This window comes from Culex pipiens, chromosome 1 (assembly GCF_016801865.2).
Source record: "Culex pipiens pallens isolate TS chromosome 1, TS_CPP_V2, whole genome shotgun sequence".
NCBI classification, from domain to species: domain Eukaryota; kingdom Metazoa; phylum Arthropoda; class Insecta; order Diptera; family Culicidae; genus Culex; species Culex pipiens.
In genome coordinates this window covers 116,706,729-116,723,797 of record NC_068937.1, presented here as the reverse complement: position 1 = coordinate 116,723,797, position 17,069 = coordinate 116,706,729, and the positions used below count along the sequence as shown (strand labels likewise).

The 17,069-nt window shown below is 32.3% G+C and overlaps 1 protein-coding gene across 1 annotated transcript in view; it reads left to right on the top strand.

Moving 5' to 3' along the window:
* Positions 1-12,609: 12,609 nt before the first annotated feature.
* Positions 12,610-17,069, top strand: part of LOC120416481 (acyl-CoA Delta-9 desaturase-like) — a 36,870-nt gene continuing 32,410 nt past the window's right edge. Inside the window, exon 1 of the mRNA XM_039578205.2 lies at positions 12,610-13,036. The gene's annotated coding sequence lies outside the window, so the exon portion shown is untranslated. The remainder of the gene's footprint in view (positions 13,037-17,069) is intronic.

Sequence of the window (17,069 nt, the reverse complement as noted above, 5' to 3'; positions counted from 1 at the left end):
ATTTTAAGCCCAACCTTCACATTTTGAAGCAAAAAGTGTACAAAAATTCCTTATTTCTATGCTACTGCTGAAAATTAGCAAAATAAGAAGATATTTTGTTTAAAGTTGAATTCTTTTTCTGATCTGTGCATAAAAATAAAAAAAAAGTGCAAAAAGTCCGAAAAGAAATCGGTTTTATTAAAATACAAAAAATATCGTTATATAAGGTTTTTTTTTTAAATAGTTTACAATCCATTGTTCAATGACAATATACAATGCTCATGTATTTTCAACGAAAATTTTAATTTTTAGCAACACTGAAGGGGTTATGGCTTACTCACAAAAAGTAGATTTCATCCAAAAAGTATAAAAATATTCAGCAGTACCAAGTTTTTAACAAAATTTAAGGAAAATATAGACTAGAAAATTGAATAACAATTGATCCTATTTATAAAAGTACCTTGACTTTCAATTGAAATGGATTTGAGAAAAAATTAATAAAGGGCACAGTTTTCAACTTTTGAAATAAAGCTCTTCATTCACAAAAATGTAAGAAAATTTAAGTTTTAAAAATTGTCAAAGAAAATTAAAAAAGACTACACTTCTGGTCGTAGAAAAAGAAAAAAAAAAGTTACAGGTAAATCTAGATTTCCGTAGTAACAGTTCACTAGGGCGAATCTGCGTTTGTTAACAAGCAGTCTATCCCTTTTGCTCAAGTGACAGTTCACGTAAAGACAGTTCACGTTGAGCAAAAGGGATAGACTGCTTGTTAACAAACGCAGATTCGCCCTAGTGAACTGTTACTACGGAAATCTAGATTTACCTGTAACTTTTTTTTTCTTTTTCTACGACCAGAAGTGTAGTCTTTTTTAATTTTCTTTGACAATTTTTAAAACTAAATTTTTCTTACATTTTTGTGAATGAAGAGCTTTATTTCAAAAGTTGAAAACTGTGCCCTTTATTATTACTACGGATTTTATAGAGTTGCACTCAAAAAGCACCATCATTGCGAATACCGGCAAAAATTATTGGTCCAATATTAAATTTCATCGCTTTTAACTCTTGCCAAACCAGGACTTACCAGGACAAAAAATTGATCTTTGTGCCATAGTAAAGGTAAAACGTTGATAGGAAATTATCAAATATTTTTTATGGATACCCAAGAAACACACTACAAATGTTCAGCAATATTATAATAACTCGTTAGCTGAAATTCTGGAAGTCAGAAGTTAAAATTCAAGATCCGGTTGCCAAATGCGTTCAAATTTTCAACTCATTATTTTGAAGTGATTTTTTTGTTTCCTTGAAATGATAAGTTGTTTTCTTAACCTAATTACAATTATTCAATAATAAAATAAGTGTTGTTATCTTGATGACTCAATAACTCTTACTCAAATTGAATCCCTAATTAAAAGATCAGTCAAGATCCTCATCCAAAAGCTTCCAGGTAATTCTTCACTTTCAATTAAATTGAATCCCCGTCGAATGACGCATTCGATTCCTCTCTCGTCTCAGTCCAAAGTTAATTAATTTCCATCCAAAACCCGAATCCAATCATGGTTCCACACGGGCTAGAAGCAAACGAACGGGGGAAAATCCATCAAATCACGACTCCGGCCCAGTAAAGTTCTTTGCACCATCCGCATGGATCGATCGATCGGCGCGCCGACAAATATTGTCGAGTTCGCGCGCAGCGTTGGTGAGATTTACATTGGAATTAGAGTGCTCGAAAGCGTTACGACCCGCGAAGGTCGTCACACCATAAACAAAGCACGACCCGAAGTTCTTGGCGAACCCTCGCGGAACAACCGGTAACCTTCACAGAACTTACGATAATGGCCGGTGTTCAATATTTGTCCGGCCTAGATCAACAGTTCAGAGGGGTCCGGCTGTAGCAGAGGTGGCAAACAAGCGGTGTTCTTGGGGGGCGTCAGTGTTGGTGGTTTGTCACACTTTGGCTCTAAGATGTAACCCAACTAATCCGTTGACAATTCGTTTAACGACATCGTCGTCGCACTTAAATCACCACAACCATAAAACAAGATGCACTTCTTCCGTTACAATGCGACGCTTTGTACTAGACCGCGAGTTGATCTGTTGTCTCCTCAGAAGTGTGTTGCAAACCATAAACATAAGCAAACATTGCACAAACGTACCGTCGCGGCGAGTGGCTTTGGAAACGGTTTCGGATGGCATCTCTGGATAAACCAACTTTGTTCAAAATAATTGGGTTGAGTAATGGATGATAATTGCCAAAGTCACTCATTTGGCAGATCTTCTGCATCAGTTCATCAACAAGTTTTATTTTTTCTGTATTGATTCGATTGAACAGAATACACAATTGAGGATGTGCGTCGCATCACGTGGGTTTGACATTGAAATGTGCCAAATTGCGGTGCAATTGCTACGCAATTCGTACGCCATTCAACATTTTCTATTTCGAGGTACATAGGTCGGTGCGATTCGCTGGTTTTCCAATTGTTGACACGTGAGGTTTGACCAAAGAGGTACAGTCATCCCTCATATTCGGAACGGTTTACAGATCGGCCAATGTTAAAAAAATCATAGAAAATGAAAACATTTCTTGTGGTCTAACGGTTGATGTATCGACCCATTGTAAATGTTTACGTTTTAAATAATTTTTTTTAAAGAAAAATATTGAATTTGTGAATGTTTCGAATATCTGAGATGATTGTCAACAGTAAAAAACCTCAAATTACGTGGAATATGCAAAATCGCAAAAAAACTAATGTACTGTAAAACGGGGTGACTTTGACAGGTTTGAGATTTGTTCGCAAAATGAAGAGTTTACTATAATTTAGAAAAAGTTGAAGAATAGCGTTATTTCATATTCTCAAAGTGTCATGATTTTCTCAATGAACATGATTTCAAATCGGAAAACGGAGGAAACTGGGATAAGGTTGGGATAAGGTTTACAAAGTTGATAAATAATAACAAAAAACTAAAAAAAAATAAAAGCATAATCTTAAAAAAAACTAATTTGAAGGCATTTTAGTACAACAAATTTTATACAAAATGTGAAAACTTTTGATTCGTGCTTTGAATTCAGTTTAAAATACAATATTAATCGATAATTTTATAACCAAAACTATTTTTATCAAATTTCAGGCAAATTCTGAACATTTAGCAATTTTATCTAAAATGTATATGTATTTTGTTAAAAAGTTTATAAACTTAGTTAATAAAGTATAAACATTGATTTTTTGGTTTATAGCTATACCAACAACCTTAGTGATGGTACACTTGTTTGATACCAAATTTCTATGACATCACGGATGCTTTGTGAGTTGGCAGAGAAAAAAACACTCATCAGAGTCTGAGTAAAATTTAAAAAAAAAGTAAAATTTGCACCTTTTTCTATGTAATTTCATAAGTAACCCATTAATATACAGCTATTCCATTTGAAAACAGCCTAAACCGAAAAAAATAAGATCCGAATTTTTTTGTTTGGCCATTAGGTTGACCTACATCGTGCTAGGGTGGTTCGAAAAATGGCAATTTTCGTCATTTTTCGCCAAAACCTCTTTTTTTCGAAAAATCATATCTCCGCGCCATTTCATCCGATTTTAGCTGTCTTAGACGCAAAAGAAAGGTGATGAGTTTAGCTGTTTGGGAAAAATAGTAAGAAGTTTCAAAAATCCAGCTAAACATTTGAAAAAGTCGCATGAAAACTTAAAATGGCGTTTCGACCATGTCTGGAATCCGATAACAATATTTTCAGACATAGGCTCTTTGGTCCAGACACGATCAAAACGCCGAAAAAAGAGGTTTTTGCGAAAAATTACGAAAATTGCCATTTTTCGAACCACCCTAGCATGATGTAGGTCACCCTAATGGTCAAACAAAAAAAAATACGGATCGAATTATTTTGGCCAAGGAACCCCCAGAAAAATTTTGAGCCCGATCGGAGAACTTTTTTTCGGTTTAGGCTCTTTTCAAATGGAATTGCTGTACAAAAAATCTGATTTTTTTTAAAGAATGCAACACAAATAAAATGTACAGAAGACATTTAACGATGAATCAGCAATGAATCTCAATAGAAAAAAAAAACTATCATAGAAGCTGTTGTCAAGAATGGCCACGATACTCATTTTAAAAAAATGATTTAAAATTCCATTTTGAACTCCTTTTAGTTGCTCAAAGAGCCATTGCACTCAGTAAAAAAATAGAACCCAATTGACGAAAAGTACATCATTTAATTTTTTACTGTATCATTGATAGAAGAGTAGAGGGTGACGAGCGGGAATTCTCGGGAAAAATTTCCCGGGAAATCGACCATTTTTGGACCTCTCGATTCCCGGGAAATTCGGTCGAGACTCCCGGGAAATTTTATACTTATAAATATCGAAGCAAAATTATACAACTCTTAATTGTATAGAACATTGGAAGTTCAATGTTCGATGTCCAAGTTCGAATAAACCAATGCTTCTCTGATCTTCTTATTCAAAAAGTTAAAAATTTAACTTGTCAAAAATACCAATGACTATAATTGAGAGAAGCCAAAAAATTAATAAATTGGACCCCAAAATTTATCTTGAAGCATACTTAGCAGTTACACCCCAGAAATGAAATCTAAAGTTTTTTTTAAAATTATATTTATTAATTAATTCTTAGAGGTCAATAAGTCATTTTGTGTTTCATGTCAACCTCAATATTCAATTATATTTTAGAAAAACAATTGTGAACATTCGGGGTTTCCTGATAACTGTAAATATTTCTTCAATTTATATTTACAGTTAACTTTCAAAAGAAAAAAAAATTAAATTGTTGTTTTTAATCCGTTGTTTTTTATATTCAAATATCCCGATACTGGGAAATTATATATTAGCTATTAGTTTTTACTTCACAAAAATCATGCGACAAGCTTGTGAAACTTTTTAAAAATCACTCAGTGCGAATAAAGATTCGTTAACATTGAAACGATCTTGTATTTGCAGATTCAGAAAAAAAATCAAAGGGTAGATATAGTTCCTCAGATAAAGAGGATACTGAAGTTACCGTTTCTTAGAATGAGTATGAATTAAATGTAACTTAATAGATTGAAAAAAAAACAATATTATTACATTGTCTATTAAATTATTGCCACTGTTGGCATAGAAAAAAAAAACTCCCGGGTCCCGGGAATTCCCGGGAAATGGCCAAATTCAACTCTCGATTCCCGGGAAATTGAAAATCTCGAGAATTGTCACCCTCTATAGAAGAGGCAAAGCAGTAACCACCGTGCAACACTATTTTGCGCTTCAACACGAGTAATGTGAAAGCATGAGGTATAAAAAATGTCCGATTTTAAGACCAGGTGTTTTACTTTTATGATCATGTTTATGATCAGTGGTAATCCAAGAATAAATTTCACAATGAATTTAAAATAGTCCAGAAATCGTCTATATTTTGATCAACATCGCAACTCTCAGTTTAATATTAAAATAATAGAATAAATGGTAATATCCTATATTATTCAGAGCCGTACCTTGGGTCCACGGCGCCCTTGGCGAAGCATCAATTTGGCGCCCCTCCCAAATTTACAAGAAATTTGAAATTGAGGTTAATTTTCAATGATTGCTTCAATGAGTTTTGATTTTATAATTGCACTTGGAGACCTTAATATGGTTAAATTCATAAACACAGTTATTTATTAATTTTTATGTTTAATTTTTAAATAATATTAGACAGGTTGATTTGAAAATTCATTGTGGGAATTGCGTTGGCTGAATCTTTCTCAGATTTCATAACACGATAATGAAAGCTAGGTTTTGTTTTTTATTAATTTATTTTTCAGATAAATGCACAGAATTGAACTATAAATGTTGCTTTAATTTGTTGGCAAATTTGATATTTTTTTCTAAGCCTGTATAAATCTGATCTAGTATTAAATTTATTGTATAAGCAAAGAACTTTACCGGATTCGTAAAATAATTAGTTGATTTGGCTTTGGATTTCATTTTGGTGCAATTAGAAAAAAGAAAAAAATCTTTCTTCAAAATAAAAAAATAATTAGTCGATGCCCGTGTCCTCTTTTGTTTTATCTAGATAGGAATCCCAGCAAGCTTAGTACAAAAGAGCAAACCGGCATCGAAGTATAATTTTCAACATGCAGCGGCAGAACCATATTTCGTCAAAATCAATTAAAGATCATTCAAAATCCAGCGCAATTCATGATGAAACTTATTGTATTATTTGGGCAAAAATTCAAGATAAGAAATTTTTGTTCATTTTAAGTGATTCGCCCATACGAGGCTTGAGAATATTTATCATAAGTTTATATTTATAATTATATTTTGCATTGATTTTTTTGATCGGTATATTTTTAATTCGTGATATTAAATTTTATGTTTCAGAAAAAAATTTTTTAAGCAAAGCTATATCAATGTTTTCAAACCTTGAAAAAATATATTTTTTTTGTTTTTAACTGAAAAAAAAGGTTTGAATCGTTTCTCATTACCAAAGCTTTTTAGACGATTAAAAAAGTAAACAACACCGGTTAAGCTAAAACTGAAAAAGTGATGTTTAGATCATTTTGTGTGCTCTGAAAAATATTTTTTTTCTTGAAAAAATAATGTTGGTCTTATTAGTGAAAATTTAAAGCAGTTTTCCTATTTCAAAACACTCAGGGCCGTAGCCAGGATTTTTGTTGGGGGGGCTTGGGTGCAAAAATTCAAGGAGTATAAAAATCAGCAAATCATTTATACCATCACTTGGTTTGTGGTATAATTATTGAGATGAATTGTAAAAAGTTTTCGAAGATTTTCATATTAAGTTATCAATGTATTAGTTAAAGAAACTCGTTCGTCATTTTTTTTCTTTATTTTAACAGCTAGTTTGTATTAAAGGAGTAGAGAAAGTGTTTTTTTAACATTTTCTTGAATTGTTTAATTGTAATCCAATTTCGTGATAAACGTTGCTAAATTTAAAATATACTTAACTTGAATCAATTTTTTGAAAGCATAAATTTTTTTTTTAAAGAAATATCGCTTTATCTAACCATAAGTATTATGTTTTCTGTATTTTATACTGAGATAAATTTTAAACCGTCTGGATTTACATTTTCAGCTGTGTGATAATTGTGATGGTTTATCTAACATTTTTCATTTTTTCTAGCACAACATAAAACTCATAACTGGAATATTTGTTTTTCTTAAAATTTTATAAACAGACTTAAATAAACAATGTTTTATTTTAATTGTTCTAAGCTATTGAAGCCATTTCATATTTTGCGAAGCTCCTGGTGCTCTCAAAAATAAATAATTTTAATGAAATACAAAAAAATATAATCGTTGAAATTTCAGCTTCTGAAGTGTCTCCATGGCAACAAAAAAAAATTACGTCGAATCTCAAGTTTACATCAACTGAGTTTACATGTGATTCATTTTTTCCGTGTCGAGTAAATTCACATTTTTTTTCTGTGTAGGCCTATAATAAATATATATTTGAAGAAAAAAAATCAGTGCCTGTGTTTAATTTTAATGTGTTAAAAAATTTAGATAAAATGTATTAAATTAATTTTTAACGCCAAAATATTCACTGGAAGAGTTGTTAATAATGCATATGTAACCATTTTTAAATGCATATGTAACCGTTAAAATTTTCCTCGATTGCATCAAACATCAAAACGAATCATGTTTAACTTTAATATTCCGACTAAACGCCATTTTCAAATTCATTACTCATTGTATTCTGAAAATTGGTCCAGAATTTGAGCAAAAATAAAATTTTAAAACATGACAAAAAAATTTAATCAGATCTCAATTCTAAAGATAATTTTTTAATAAAATTTTAATCTATATACATGTTTAATAATTTAGGATTGTAACTTTTTATTAAAATCGATGTTTGTTCAAGCAATATCTTGACTCTAGGAACAAAATCCTGCACATTTTATGGTTTAGAAATTTTATATTTACGAAACGTTGCTAAATTAAAAATAAAGAAAACTTTATGTAAGAATTCATAAATTGATTAGTTTTATCCTGTAAATCTAATCTTAGTCTGCACTTGAATTCAAACATACCAATATTCGAAGCATCAAAAAAATAAGATTATTAAAACATAATTTATTGAAATGATTGAAAATTATTTTTTGAATATCTTTATTTAAAAATGATAAAAAATTTTTTTTTTATAATTTAAGGATTTTTTTAGTTGTAATTATTTTATATTTTTTATGTATTTGATTTTTTTCATTTTTGGAATTTCTGATTTTTTTGAAATTATCATGTGTAATTATTATTTTAAATTTTTGTTTTAAAAGTAAAAAATACTATATGTAAGAATTCTTAAATCAATTACATTTTTCCTGTAAATCAAATCTTAGTCTGAATTTTGCTACAAGAACTGTATTTTACTTTCAAACGAAAATTTTAAAAAATGTCCTGTAGTACGGAGACTCTTAAAACTCCATACAAAAAAATCTCAAGGAACGGTCAAGAAAAGGTTTACGAAAAGACTTCTCTTAAGCGGTACGCAGCTGAAAAGGAACAGAAACAAAAAGCGTCGTTTGATATTTCTTCGGGAGCAATATGTGTTGATGAGATTTTGATTTGTTTATTTGGATGCGACTGAAAATAACGTTTGAAAATAATGTATTCGCTTAAATAATATTGAAGAATTGCCTCATGAAGCTGACTATCAAAACGCTGAATCGTAAAATGCTGAAATAAGGGAAAAGCCATTACAAAAATCACTTAATTTTCTGGTAAATATAAATTAATTTAGGAATACTAGAATTCAAACATAAAAATATTTAAAGCATCCAAAAATTAAGATTGAAAAAACATAATTTATTGGATTTTGAATTACTTAATTTTAAAATGATATTTTTTTAGTTTAGGATTTCTTAAGTATCAATTATTTTATTAATTTTTCAGTTTTAGATTTTTTAATTTTTGGAATTTCAGATTTTTCGATATTATTCTGTTGAATTGCTATCTTAAATTTTTTATGTTTTTAATATTTTTATTTTTGATTTCTGGCATTTCTTTGTCTTATACCAAAAAAATTTAAATCAAAAATTATGAAAATTTAGAAATTTGAAAGTGATATTTTTTTAAATCTTCAATTAGCCGTTGCGAATATTATTCTGAAGTTTATGTCACTAAACTCTGATCAAAGTTGAGAGGGTTACAAATCAAAACTACACGCTATGGTTTTATTATTTTAAAAGTGTTCAAAACACACTTTAAATCAGTACAGTTGTTTTGCATCATTAGTTTTCAAAATATCTAGCTGATGGCGAAATCCTTTTTTCGTGAGAAAAAACTTTCCGCGGTTCCGCGACATGTTACAAAAATTCTAAATATTTTTTAACGAGCCCAAACATGTCGTATATGATTGTCAAAGCAGGAAAAATATTTCAAATTTGTTTTCCGGACCGACCTGGTCGCTGGTACTAAAAAGACTTAATCGAAATAAGTTATTTCCTTTAAAATTGTGAAGCTATTTTTTTTTTAATATTGTATTTGCTCTCTGTTTTTGGTCCATTTTGAAAAGGTGGCAACATAAATTTTGGAAAATATTTACAATTGATATTCAGAAATAAGAAATTATAAAAAAAATAATAAAGAAATTTTAAAATTTTCAAAATGCAAATTCTAATCTGTAAAATCCAAAAAATAGAAATTAAATAGTTTAAAAATGAATTATTGATCAGAAATTATATAATTTGAAAGTGATGTTTAATTAATTTAATTTCAGAGTTTTTGAATCCAAGCTTAATTTTTTTTAACGTTTTGAATATTTTTATCATTTTATTTCTTCCTTTAAAAATCGCAAGCACAAAGTGAAAATTAGTTGATAATAAGTATTCACTTAGTTGATCTTCCGATTTTTGATATATTAAATAAAAATTGGAGATTGGCCACGGTGGAAACTAAAAAATGTGACCAAAAGAAAGCATTTTGGACGAGTGGTTTCGGAAAAAAGGTTTACGAAAAAGTAATAAAAAAATACACAGAGATATTTCTCAAGCATTTTTCTCTGAGGTCTTAGATATGTAACTTACCATATTCTTAAAACCAAAACGATAAAATTAGAATTGTATTTCTGATAATAGTCAAAATTCACTCAAATGTTTTTCATATTAAATGCTTTCGTTTTTGAAAACAAAATCTGAATATTTTTGAGAAATTACGATAAATTTTGAAAAATGTAGAGAAAAAACATGTATTAACAGTTTAAAGGTTTAAATGCAAATAAAGGAGGGCTATTAATTTTACAATCCAAATTCGACTAGCCGAAGCCTCGATTATCCAAAGTTTCGATTATCCGAAGTTCGAAGGACTTCGGATAACCAAATTAGGAACAAATGAAATCGGCATGTTTTATTTGCTTGTTTTTAACATCAAATTCGGCATCTGTTTTTTTAATGGTCCAATACACCAAGTTTTTGCTTTTTGGGTGTTTTTTAATACCCCTGACGGTTTCAAAAGCACCCAAAAAGCAAAATCTGGAAATTTGGTTTATTAGACCTTTAAAACCTTTTGACCGCCACATTGAATCCAAAAATTCTAAATTATTTTATGGTTCTTCAGGGGTCATACTTAAGTTCTACAATCAAAAATAAGACAACAAGATCTAAGGATTTTTGCTGTCCCTATTCAGACTGTAGTCTCGATTCGCCCCAGATGACGGTAATTATTTCTATGTAGCCCCTTAGATCAGTCCGCTCGGAAATTGCTATTTTCGAAGGTTAATAACTTTTTAGCAAAAAACCCAAAAAAATAAGGTGTCTTCGAGAAAGTTTTTTCCAAATTTAAAGAAGATATTAGTTCTGAAAATTGATAAGAACTGGATAGTTATTGCGCCTTCCATTGGTCAAAAACTGAAACAGTTGCTTTTCTCCATACAATTTGACGATTTTGCCCAAACTTGGTGGTCAGTGGTCAGAAAAAGCTCAAATTTTGGAACTTAGGCTAGTGATGCGTAAATCTTTGATTTCAGGGGATAGCCCCAAGTAAGCCCAGATTTGGACCATCCTAACCAATGTAATGCTAAAACTACAAGATAAATGAGATGTTACTGAATGGAACAATGTTCAAATCTGCAGCTCAATTTTTAAGTATCCAAATTTTGGATCCATAATCTACAAAAACTGAGCCCGGCAATGGACAGGCAAATTACTTAGTTTGATCAATCAATTCTTGATTCTCTATCTTACAAATTATTTCTGGGAAGAGAACACACAATCATTGATTTAATATTTTTTTAAGGTAGTTCAATTTAAAAAAAAATGGAAAAAATTTCGGGGGGGGCTGCAGCCCGGAAGCCCCCCCCCTGGCTACGGGCCTGAAAACACTAGTATTTTGAAAAAAGCGTAGGCAAATTTCAATGCACGAATTTGCATTTAAAAGCGGTGTGTGCACTTCGGAAGGAAAGAAAATTTTTAAATGGGCAGCAGCGGCAGCGAAAGCAAGCCAGAGAGGGTGAATAAACATTGAAAAATATTTGCAACGGCCTAAAATGTAAAAATAATTCCAATTTCAAAGAAGCTCGAAATATGACCATAATTTTTGGCTGATTGTGATTTACATCCAAATTAAAATAACATATAGTTGTAAATTTTTGTAGTCTGGAAGGTATTACTTAAACTTCTTTATACAATGTTCCAAACTTTAATGCTGTATTCATTTTGAGAAGCTCTTTTAGAACTCCTTGAACTTTCTGCCACTTGAGCGCCCCTTCTTTGATAAAAAAAAAAAATCAAAAACACTTCGGTAGAAATATTCATATAATTGATTTTAACGCACCCAAATCATATTTTTTTATATTTTAAACCAAATTATCTAGTTATTTATAGTTCTACTTTATAATTTGGCACCCATTCTTTTGCAAATACCTAATGAGAATGTTATAACTGACATGAAAATTTTGTACTATCATCGATTTCGGCGCCCCCCAAGGGCTGGCGCCCTTGGCGGTCGCCAACTGCGCTTACCCCTTGGTACGGCGCTGATTATTATGTACCTTCTCCTAGGGAGAAATGCACTTTGAACTTTTTTTCATAATTGGATAGTATTTTCGAGTCTTAATCATCAAAATTATGCACAAATATGTTTGTAATTTAAATCATCTTTTTTTTCAAATTTAGCTGTCCCATATGATTCTGCCAAAAAAATCAATGTAATGTAACGAAAATATCGTATCAAACTGGACCAACAATTCATTGTAGAAATGCTTTAAAGTGGAGTTTTAATCATTTACAAATTGAGCAAATGAGTTGAGTTGCTGCATCATTTCTCAACCAAGCCAGTTTGCTCACTCAAAAAGAACGACCGTCGAGGAGTCAAGTTCACCGAAAAGAACAATCACACAATCGTCACCCGAATGCAACATGCAATTGCACACATCACAAACATACATCGCATAATTGAAGCCATTTGTTCAACCACTAATTGTCGAGCCGTCATGTCACACCCAAAAAACCTGGCCTAAAACGATCTCGAGCGAGCGCGCGCGCCCAACAACCGTGGCAAGCACGTGTTTGCATCGTTCAGCGTCAAAGTGAACACCACCAAGTTCAGCATTGTACGCACCCGGTTCATCCAGCGCCGGCTTGCGGTGGTCATCTTGTGACGATCAAGCTGGTAGAAGTGTCTATAAAAGCCCCCGGCCGATCCTCAGCTCCGATTCATTCGGTGAACGCCGCTTTTCCGATCCTGACGTGTGCGTCGCGTGGCGTGGGTCTAACGAACTTTTTTTGGGAGTTGTTTTGGTGGTTGCTGTTCGATGCCGACCTGGGGCCAGCAGGCTCGATCAGATCTTCAGTAGCTGTTCAGCTGTGCAGCTCGGCGGAAGCTGGAAACTCTCATCGGTTTTGGGGTTTAAAGTGTTGAAGCAGGTGCTAGTGCAATCGAACGAGAAGAAAAGTTTGGAGATATCTGTGAAGTGAGCATACGTGCTTGGAAAAGTGAAACATTCTTGCCACAAGTACCAGTGAAGATGCAAGGCAGTTGAGCTGGTGAGGGAAAGATCAAGAAAAACGCCATTGAAGACTAAAGTTTTGGTGAAATATTCAAAGAAGGTTACAGCGAAGAATTTTAAGCAAGTGAGTAATTAAACGAAACAAAATAATAAGAATTCAAAAAATGCGGCAATCAGAGGAAACAGATTATTAATGGGGATATGAAGAAATTAAAATACAAAACTGTGTTGAGTTCGAAAACAGAACACGGAAAGTTGCAAAAGAAGACTGTTGGTGAATTAACGAGTTGTTCCAGTGCATTAAATAATTGGAATCTATTGGAACGAGTAAAAAAATACTGAAGAGACTGTTGTACCGTTTGTAGCAGAGAAAGTGTTATAGATTTACAAAAAAATAAAAGTGATATTTTAATTAAATGCTCATCATCTTTAATAAACTGTAGGGGAGAGTGGGGAGACTTGATCCCCTTTTTTTGTATCGCACATAACTCTGTCAATTTCTCACAAAACTATAAACTTTTTGCATGAATTGAAAGCTTAAACATTCATCTATGTTTGGCTAATAAGGATATTTCATCAGATGAACTTTTCGAATCATGCCAAGCGTTTTAAAAAAATATTTTTAACCGACATTTTAAAAATGTTAGGGGTAACTTGATCCCCCTTTCAACATTTTGAAGAAATCTTAAGCAAAATGTTTCTTATTCATCCAAACTTTTAATTTTCTATAAGTTACAGCAATTTTACTTAAAACCTGTACGTTTGTGTTCAAAATATAACAAGTTTAGAATGTAAAATATTTAAAAACTTAAAATTTTCTTTTTTAGACCAAAATTGAGCATGTTTACAAAAGCTGGTCATTTTTTTTACAAAAGTTTTGAAAAATGGTTCAAACTGCAGTAAGTTATGTACAACTATACTAAAGGAAACTATGTATGAAAACCCAGCTCAATTAATTAATGTTGAGGCTGATTCCAGTGACTGTAAAAAGGCAGGGATCAAGTCTCCCTAAACGCACTTTTTTAAACAATTGATTGTAAAAATAGTATGACGATAAATTTAGCATCAAATGCGTAAGGGTTTTGGAGTTGATAAGTTTATCAAACAATTCATGTATAAAAAATATTTTTTTGAATAATTTTTGAGTGTTTTCTATACATATCAATACAAAGAAAAAAAGATCTCTTGGAAGTTTTTTGCAGCTCGTTTTAGAAAAATGTGTGTAACTGAATCTAAACATTTTTTAATTTTTTTCTTTGTTTTCTACAATGAGTTTTAGTTAATTTCGCACAACTTTCTAGAACAAAGCTAATTGTTTTACCCACATGCTGACGAGATACAGGCTTGGGATCAAGTGTCCCCGGGGATCAAGTCTCCCCACTCTCCCCTATAAACTAGTTTATGTAGTTTCACCTTTTTTCCAATCATCCAGCTGTGTTAACACTGCACAGTTTGGAAAATAGATTTTCCGAAAAAAATACTGTTCTGGAGCTTAGAGTTGATGCAAATGGGAAAAGACTATTGGTTTGATTGTAAATAAGGGTGGCTCACAATTAGGGTGTTTTTGTTCAAATTCTAACTTTTCAGGAATATTTTGAGATTATTTTTGTCTTCTAGAATGTTGTTGGACATGACAATTATATGACCAAAGTGTCCCAAACATAACTTTTATATGCCATCTTCGGCTAAGTTGCTTGGCTTGACAAGCCCAACAACTTTCTCGAAGAAAAAAAAAAACTCAAAAATATTCTTGCAAAGTTCACGGAAAAAATCTATTCTCGAAATCGTGAATTAAATTCACGAATACGAGAACCACGAAGGAATATATTCACGTGAATAGTGCAAAAACTCATGAATAAATTTCTTCCTGGGTCTCACATTCGTGAACATAATTCACGATTACGAAAATTGATTTTTGTCTGTGTTAGAGTTTAAAAAACCCCTAAAGATACCCCTTCCCCTCATATCCACCAAATTGTGTGATCTGGATCACAAAACTGGCTGTGCACTGGCTGGTTTGTTTTGTCGATTCATATTTGTCCTATGAAACTTATATCAAAACACGAAAGTTTGTTTTTTTGTCTGAATCATCGCTGTCGTGCTAACTTGTCGCACGTGTGTTTTGGGCCAAATTGAGTTAAAAACGCCATTTTGTGCAGCTCTCAATGCCTCACCTTTTGACCTTCACAGATCACCAAAATTCGATTTCAATTCTGTGATATTCAATAAAAACCTTAAATACCGTGCATTGTTGTCGCTCTTCATATGAAAGAAGTTTCAATTATGTCGTGCTAATTTGACACACCCTGAGAATTGTGTTAGAGCGCCAAATGGATAATGGGATTTCAGGTCAGAACGCGTTTCACACAAGTACGAGCTCGACTACCGTAAAAATTTGTAATTATATTTCGGAACCTTGTCAACCAAATTTAACCAAACTTCGGGGCAATGCACATTAGGGTGGTCAAAATCCGGACTTTTTTGGGGCTACCCCCTGAAATCAAAGATTGACCCATCACTAGGCTAAATTCCAAATTTGAGCTCATTCTGACCACGGGAACCCCTCCCTCCAATCGCTTAAAGTTTGTATGGGAAATATCGTCAAAATGTATGGAGAAAAGCAACTGTTTTACTTTTTTACCTGTGGAAGGCGCCATAATTATCCGATTCTTACCATTTCTCAAATGTAGAACCTTCATTAAATTTAGAACAACTTTCCCGAAGACACAATATTTTTAGGATTTTTCCCGCGAAGTTATTAGCGCCCAAAACTGACCCTTTTTGCGCGACCAGCTATAAGGGGCTACCTAACAACGATGTTTATTTCCAATTCGTACACGCACGTGCTCTCTCTCAGGTTCAAACTCTCTCACGAGCTTGCTTGCCTGCCTGCCTGCGTGTTTACCTACAAGCGCGCGCTGTTTCTCTGCTTGGACTTTTGTCGCCGTCGTCGTTTTCGTTTGCTATCCGCTGCGCTGCGTTTCTGGCATGTTTATTATAATTTTCAACTAAAATAGCAGGATTGTTTTGAGATATATTTAGCATATAAATTCTTAAATTATGTCAAAAATAAAAAATAAACTGCGCTGAAAAAAATAGTTTAAAGAAAAGACAGCTTAGGCTCGATTAAAAAAGTACAGCAAATGTCATGAGAACAGGGTTTGTTTGTTTTTCCAAGCATTACACGCAGTTTTTCGTATATGCTAAAGAAACATGATAATGATTCAATTATTTAAAAAAAAATCTTCAGGTAATACAAATGTTGTTCCATTAGGTAGTTTGCTTTAACAAAAATATACTTTAGTACAAATCAAGGCAATTTTACAATTATTGCTGAAAATTTTTATTCATACTCTCTAAAATTATTTTTTTATTCTTTCTGGAAATTTCTTTCTGTGATCCTAGACCACCTGCAACAAATTTTGCAACAGTTTTTCATGTTTTGTTAGTTTACCTGTAAATTTTTCGATTCAGGAAACATCTCTTTCTGCACAATCGTTAACTACCTTCAGATCTTGCAGTTGCGGCCTTCTTTTAAGATACTCATTTGGATTCAGTTTAAAAAAAATCTAAAGAAAATTCCTTCCTTTTTATCTAAAAAAACTGCATGGTATTTCTTGTATCCAAAGCAGATAAATTAAAATCCAAAACGTTTGTTAGGTTTGGATCAGAACAGATGACGATTCATGGATGAACTAATTCATCAAATTTGTATTCTCTCTCACACGCTAGTTTAACATTATAATAAACATGTCTAGAGTTTTTTTTGATAAGGTCCTATAAACATATGAAAGACAATAGTTTATTGGTCCTATTCAAAAAAAACTCTGGATGTCAAGAACGCAGCGCAGCGGATAGCAAACGAAAACGACGACGACGACAAAAGTCCAAGCAGAGAAACAGCGCGCGCTTGTTGGTAAACAGGCAGGCAGGCGAGCAAGCTCGTGAGAGAGTTTGAACCTGAGAGAGAGCACGTGCGTGTACGAATTGGAAATAAACATCGTTGTTAGGTAGCCCCTTATAGCTGGTCGCGCAAAAAGGGTCAGTTTTGGGCGCTAATAACTTCGCGGGAAAAATCCTAAAAATATTGTGTCTTCGGGAAAGTTGTTCTAAATTTAATGAAGGTTCTACATTTGAGAAATGGTAAGAATCGGATA